Genomic DNA, 6,605 nt, shown 5'->3' with positions numbered 1-6,605 from the left:
ATCAATTAAATCACTTACGGGGGTGTATTCAACTAAGAGTTTCAAGTGATTTGTATTAAAATGAAAAATCTGTTGTTATTCAAACGTGAATTTTGAAAAACACTTTAAAATCCAATGTTATTTAACTTGTCATTTCATAAAACACTCTGAAATCCGCTGTTGTTGAACAAAATTTAAGTTGGAGATTCTAGAGTACTTTAACTGTTTCTAGAGTGTTTGAGGGGAGTTCTTTAATTATAAAAATAAAAATTCAAATCTCACTGTTTTAGATGAGATTCTAGAATGTTTTAACAAAAATCACACCAAATTCTCTAATTCTCCTGCAATCATCTACAAACTCGTTAAAAAATAAAATTACTTCAAATTTCAGATTCAATACACCCTCCTTAGATAAAACCCATCATGTAAACATAGCCTGGCCCAATTGACTTAAAGTCGGTCAAAGAAGTATACCGATTTGGAGCGAAAAGGAAACAAGTCGATCGATTTTTAAAAGAGAAAGCAAAGGATGAGGAAAGACATTGACATTCACACGCAATTCGGTACAAGAACTAGGGTTTCCTCTTCTCTAACTTTCTTGTCGAATTCATCACCTTTTACAAAGTTTTTTGTTTTTTTCTTTGAAGTCGCCTTATGATCGATCGATGAACTTTTTCAAATAAACCACTATCGAATTCATGTCTTCAACTCGCACGTCTCAAATTCAGATTAACAAAAGACCCACAAATGATCTGAAAAAATTGTCCTTTTATTATTTGCAATGTAAAAGTGATCTATAAGTTATAAGTAAAGTAGATGCAAGATCTTTTCTTTCAAAATTTTTCTCTCTCTTTTTTTTTTGTCAAGGGTTTCTTTCATTCATAACTCAAAAGAGAGTAAAAGTGAAACATAGTCTGAAAAACACATACATAGCAAAAGCAACAGCCAAACATACTGCTGTGCACTGATAAAACTTAAATGATAACAGAGTGAAGGGAGTGGCAAGGTTTGTGATGTCAAGAAGACAACCTGCAATCCCATTCAAATCCATCCCTGAATGCAGGGCAGAGAAGAAGACATTAGAGTCTGAAAATACTTGAAGCTTTGAGAGTCCAGCACACGATCTTGCAAGAAGAGCTTCCGGCAGCGCCAAGGTTTCGACAGCAAAGGTTGAAACCACATATAGAATAGAGCATTGAGAGCAATGGGCTACATACATACCATGGATATACCATCCGAAACCTCCATTTTTTAAAAGCATCAATCTCTGCAACCATAGAAACCAGAGCCGATAAGACAAAGGTCCTAATACGAACCTCATACAGAGGTACTAAAAGGAGATAAAACAGAGTAACATCCTCATACTGAGGTAAAGTCAGATCCTCATACTGAGGTAAAGGCAGAGAGCTTGTAACATCCTCAACCAGAGGTAAGAGAAGATTCAAAGAGAGGGCAACATCCTCATTCAGAGGTAAATGATTCATCTTGACACAACTAATACCTAAAACAAGGTAATACTCATCCATGTAGGGCTTGTTGCAAGAAGAAACAGAGAAGATATCTTCTGAACGAAGAGAGGTTCCTACAAAGAGAAACTATGGCTCGATCTGGAAAGTGGGACTGGACTGAAATCTACACGTAGTAGAAACTCACACTCCAAATGATATGAAAACGGATCTGGTTAAACCCTTGGTCGTTGCAAAGAAACTTAAAGGAGTAACTGCAACCACAGGAACCGGAGAACTGACAGAAGGTTCGAGGATGTGTAGAGGAGCGAGGAGGCGAATGAGGGCGGCTGTAGGTTCTGAAGGTTCCGGAGAGATGATTATAGAGCAAGCTTCAAGCGGAGGGGGCTTACACGGTAACGGCGGCGGATCTGGAGGAGGCCTGATACACGATGGAGGAGCAGTCACCATCAAGACCATGGAGAGAGAGCAGAGCTACTTCAGAGGAAGGAGGAAGGAGCGGCGGAGCTAGGGCAGAAGAGATCCATCTGAGCGGCGCACCTTGGGAAACGGGCCTATTTAATGGCTTTTCTATGATTCTATTTTCTTAATTTTTTTTTTAAAAGGTCTATAGTTATCAAGTATAAGCATAACATCTCATACAAAACACACAAAAAAATTAGCCATAATTAAATCTAAAGATTACACACGTAGGATTATATTGAGCTTAGGATCATATTGAGATTTTCTCGCCTTTGCATTTGATTTGTGAATATCTCTCTTACTGCTCTAATTCGATTTCTAGAGAATTTTCAAGAATTTTGGCTCATCCTGTGGGCATACAGCTTGTTTTCATCACAAGTTTAGTGATTTTCTCACAGTCTATATGGAACATCAGATGTTATAATTTATAACATTAGAAAAATCACTTTCTTTAGTGGTGGTGTTGCTGAATCAAACTAAACAAAGGCAGTACCGTCAAAGAAGAAATAATTAACTGTCAAGATTCTTTAAAACATCATGTTATTTTAAAATACAAATTATGGAAAGGAGGAAAACGATGTTTGAAAGAATTTGAGCAGTCAACTATTTCAGCGTTGAAGGTTCGGCTATTGTTTAGTTTGGATTTTCTGGGAGACAACTTATGAAATGACCATAAACAAAGTTCTTTAACAGGAAGCAAAATGGGAGCAAAGATGTGATTTACTGCTGAGAATAATGAAACAAGGGCATGGGAGAGTGTAGAAATATTGAGGTTGTAGATAAATCAACGATAGTGTTTATAGTACTAGCAGAAAGAAATAAACAACTATAAATGAGATTTTGAGAACTTACAAGAGACCACTATTTGTTTCTTTGAATCTGTTTTTGTTTCACCTGTTCAACTTTTTGTGCATGTTACAAATATAAGAGGAATGAACTATTTATAGGCTCCAAAAATAAAAATAAAATATTTTGGAGAATATTATCATAATCTCTAGATTTTATACCAAATATCTAGATTCTTATCTTCCAATGTCTGGATATGTTTACTAAAATATGTTGCATACTTATCCAATAGAATTCTCTAGAGCACTGAAAATCTTCTTATCTTTTACAATACTTATCCAATAAATAATATTTTCAAAATATTAAAATAAATACTTAAAATAAAATATAACAATATGTAATGAAATCTAACTAAACTGGGTATAAAGTGTTAGTAAAATATTTATAACTGAAATAATTACAAAAATATATGATACGTACTATAATGTGAAATAAAAATTATTCATGTAATTTTAACATATAATAATAAGAAATAAATGAAATATAAATATTTTTTTAAAATATGAAAAGGCACCATCATATTATGCATTGTTTACTTCTTCAAATTATAAATGATAAGAACTTTTCGGACAGCAAAATCCTTCAAACAAAACAAGGGATAATGGGATCTTTATAGCGTTCTAACATGTATCCTTTAGGATTAGGCATGTGATAGATAGTTAGAGTTTATCGTACTGGATTTTATTTAATCGCATCATTTAAGATGTACCAAAATGGAAATCTATTATCTACTCAAATCATGTATTCTTTTTTTTTCCGCCCTCACCCAGTTTCCAAGATTGACTTCAACCACATTGTTTTGTCTCTTTTTAATATATCTAACCAATTTTTGAAAAACAAACTAGTAGCTTTTTCAGATTTAATACCGCTTGAGATCAGCCTCAGTCGGACTCCACCCCCGACAATGATCGGTGACTCGTTAACGGGATGATATCTTCAACCTGCCGAGCTTTTTGTGTTGCCCCTCATCATGTCACCACTCGTTCTATGATCTCTGACACTGGTTTCTAAGAAGTTTTGTTGTTCTCTCTTTAGTTTCACGCCATAGCTACTATTTCTTAAACTTCTTTGAGCTGTTCCCCGTAAGCTATGCATAAAGTCTTATCATATTCTACCACAACTTTTTAATGGTTTTCCGAAATTCTCAATGGATGGTGATAATACAAAGATGGAAACCCAGCATCTCTACGATATTCCATCCTAAATTCTCTTCTGTATTAATGTCCAAGGCATTCCTGTTCATCTCTAGACTGAGGCTACCAACATAGTATTGGTGAAGACATATAGGTATCTCTAGGGAGTCTGATATCTCTAACTTACAGTGAAAATGAAAGTTCAAGTAAATGGGCTGCGACCTTTGATAACTTCTTCAGTCATTGAATACCCACCAAATGGAGGAAAGATTAATACGAAACTAATCAATTGAAATGGGTACCATAAAAACGATCTATAAGCTTTTGGCTCTTCTTTCACTTTCTCTTTTCTGTAGCACTTGGAGCAATCTACTCCACTCATCTTTCAAAGTCCAAGGAAAACTTCTTTTTATTTAAGGCAAGATCATTTCCAAAGTAACAAAAAGAAAAGAAAATTTATATAAAGACCGTTTACGATTTCAGTAGTTAATTGTCCAATTTCTTATGTTCGTAGACCTTAATAAGCTAATGGACAAAAGAAATAGTTTTCCTTTGTTTTGGTAAATCATATTTCACGAAGCTAATTACCTCAAATTAAGATAGTTTCCTCAATGTTTAGAAAGAGTTACTTCTTGAACCTCATGCTCGATTTCTTCACAAAATTTTCAACATTTTTAAGATTCAACAAATTTCTGATAGAAAATTATCAAGCTCAACGTTCCAATTTCCAATGCCCTAGAAGTGAATAAATTATCTTCTTTTAGCTCGTTCTTGTTTTTCTTTTCCTTAATAGACTTCGTAGATTTAACCTAATGATTAAAGCATATAGTTTACCATTTTCCTTGAAAATTATTATTTGTTTCTTTTTTTCATAAATCACACAATTTGATCGGGTGTTTTCGATTCTTTGACCAACATCAGTGTGGTCTCTCTCTATACTTACCATATCATTATCTGCAAAAAATCAGCCATCATGATTTGTAATAGTTAGCAACACAAACTATATATCTTTTATTCTATAAAAGAGAAGTCAACTGACAAATTTGGGAGTCACATGTGTTTTTAAAAAAATCTAAAACTTTTTTATAAATTGTTTTCGACATAATTTTTGTAAATTAAAATTGTTACAACTGTTTTTAATTCCCACTATCTCCGTAATTACTTTAATTTCTCACTATCTCAACGATTTTATGAAACTATTAAGTAACCATACTTTTTTCTGTTCTCAGTGACCAACAACGATCTCTGTTCTTGCTTGTTAATTAGATCATTGCGTAAATTTATTTAACATTTAGGTTAATCGGACCATTCCAGTGTAAATATTGTTTACAACTCTCTTATATTGAAAATTGTGATTATATATTTATATATCAAGTACCACTTATCAAAATTCACAGACAAAACCAAATGGTGATCATGATGAATACCGTGTTGAAATTCAGACCGGTTTATAACAATTTATAAATCTATTTATGAATTTATATGCCTAGAATCTTATGTCAATATTGAAATAAACTTAGATTTTAAGGTTTCAAATATACCTAGAAGTTTTGCAGCGGAAGGACAAACAAACCAAGTCGAGATTTTTTAGCACTCCAAACGTCGTGCCTCTACCGGTATCCACACGCACACAAAGTAGATCAGCACGGGATGCTAGTGCCGTCGAGATCGAATCTCGGAACTTGACAAACTCCTTTGTCTCCTTAGGGTTTTATTTAGTCGGCCATTTTTTTGCATATTATCATCGAGTCACTTACGTGACCTTTTATAGTTACATAACCTAAACACATTTAGGAAGTTAATGGGAACCTAAACACATTTAGGAAGTTAATGGGCTAAGCCCAAGTGATAATTATCACATCTTAACTCACGACCTTTCACATCACATGCATATATGTATATCACGTGTATATTATATATCATATATATAATATAAACAAACATATGAAACTCCAAATATTTATGATCCAATTTGTTTAGGTGTGTGACCCTGTACGATCATATAATATTAGTAATGAATCCTCAATTCATAAATTATAAGCGGTTTCTAGCAAAACATTATAACCACCTAATATTATATAACCGTTGAACTTCGACGTTACGACTCTAACTAAAGTAAGTACAATAGATTTCAGGACATTCCCAACAATCTCCCACTTGTACTGGAATCATTTATTCACATAATTCCTTTGTCTCTATATCTCGATCTCAGCATAAGAAAAGAACTAGTGTCATCCTTATTAAGCTAGATCACGTTCTTCAAACTCTGATTTATACTGATAAAACAAACGACAGACATTCACCTCGTTTGAGCATGGCCATGCATTTCACAGTATTAAATCTTTGATATGCCCAGAGATATTTATCTCCCGTTATATGGGAAGGACAAATCCCATCTTGTTCCATCCCTGTTCCTTACAAACTTCATAGAACACCTAATCAATGTCTTTATAATCACCAGTTACGGCTGACGTTTGACAAGGTCAAAGTGAACTAAGTAAAGAATCATGACAAACTCAGGTTTAAGGACTATACTCTATCGTCGTAATGAGAAACTCTTATGACACTCATATAACAATCTTGTAGAGTTCTCATAGCGGGTCAGTCCGATCATGTGTTCTCTAACACATATCCATGTGATTGACTTCAATACCACATACTGAATAACTACATTGAAATTTAGTCATCAATCACCTCACATACTAGCCATTCATGGTTA

General features: G+C 33.8%; 1 long non-coding RNA gene across 1 annotated transcript; it reads right to left on the bottom strand.

Annotated features, from left to right (window-relative positions):
* Window positions 1-735: 735 nt before the first annotated feature.
* On the bottom strand, window positions 736-3,883 carry LOC125589047. Its single transcript, XR_007325238.1, has 2 exons — window positions 2,760-3,883; window positions 736-1,246 (listed from the first exon to the last, which is right to left on the bottom strand). It is a non-coding gene; the product is annotated as an uncharacterized LOC125589047 (long non-coding RNA).
* Between the last annotated feature and the right edge of the window lie 2,722 nt (window positions 3,884-6,605).

The sequence above is a fragment of the Brassica napus genome, chromosome C6 (assembly GCF_020379485.1).
Source record: "Brassica napus cultivar Da-Ae chromosome C6, Da-Ae, whole genome shotgun sequence".
Classification (NCBI taxonomy): Eukaryota; Viridiplantae; Streptophyta; class Magnoliopsida; order Brassicales; family Brassicaceae; genus Brassica; species Brassica napus.
The sequence above is the reverse complement of the archived record's forward strand: the minus strand, read 5'-3'. Positions and strand labels throughout refer to the sequence as shown.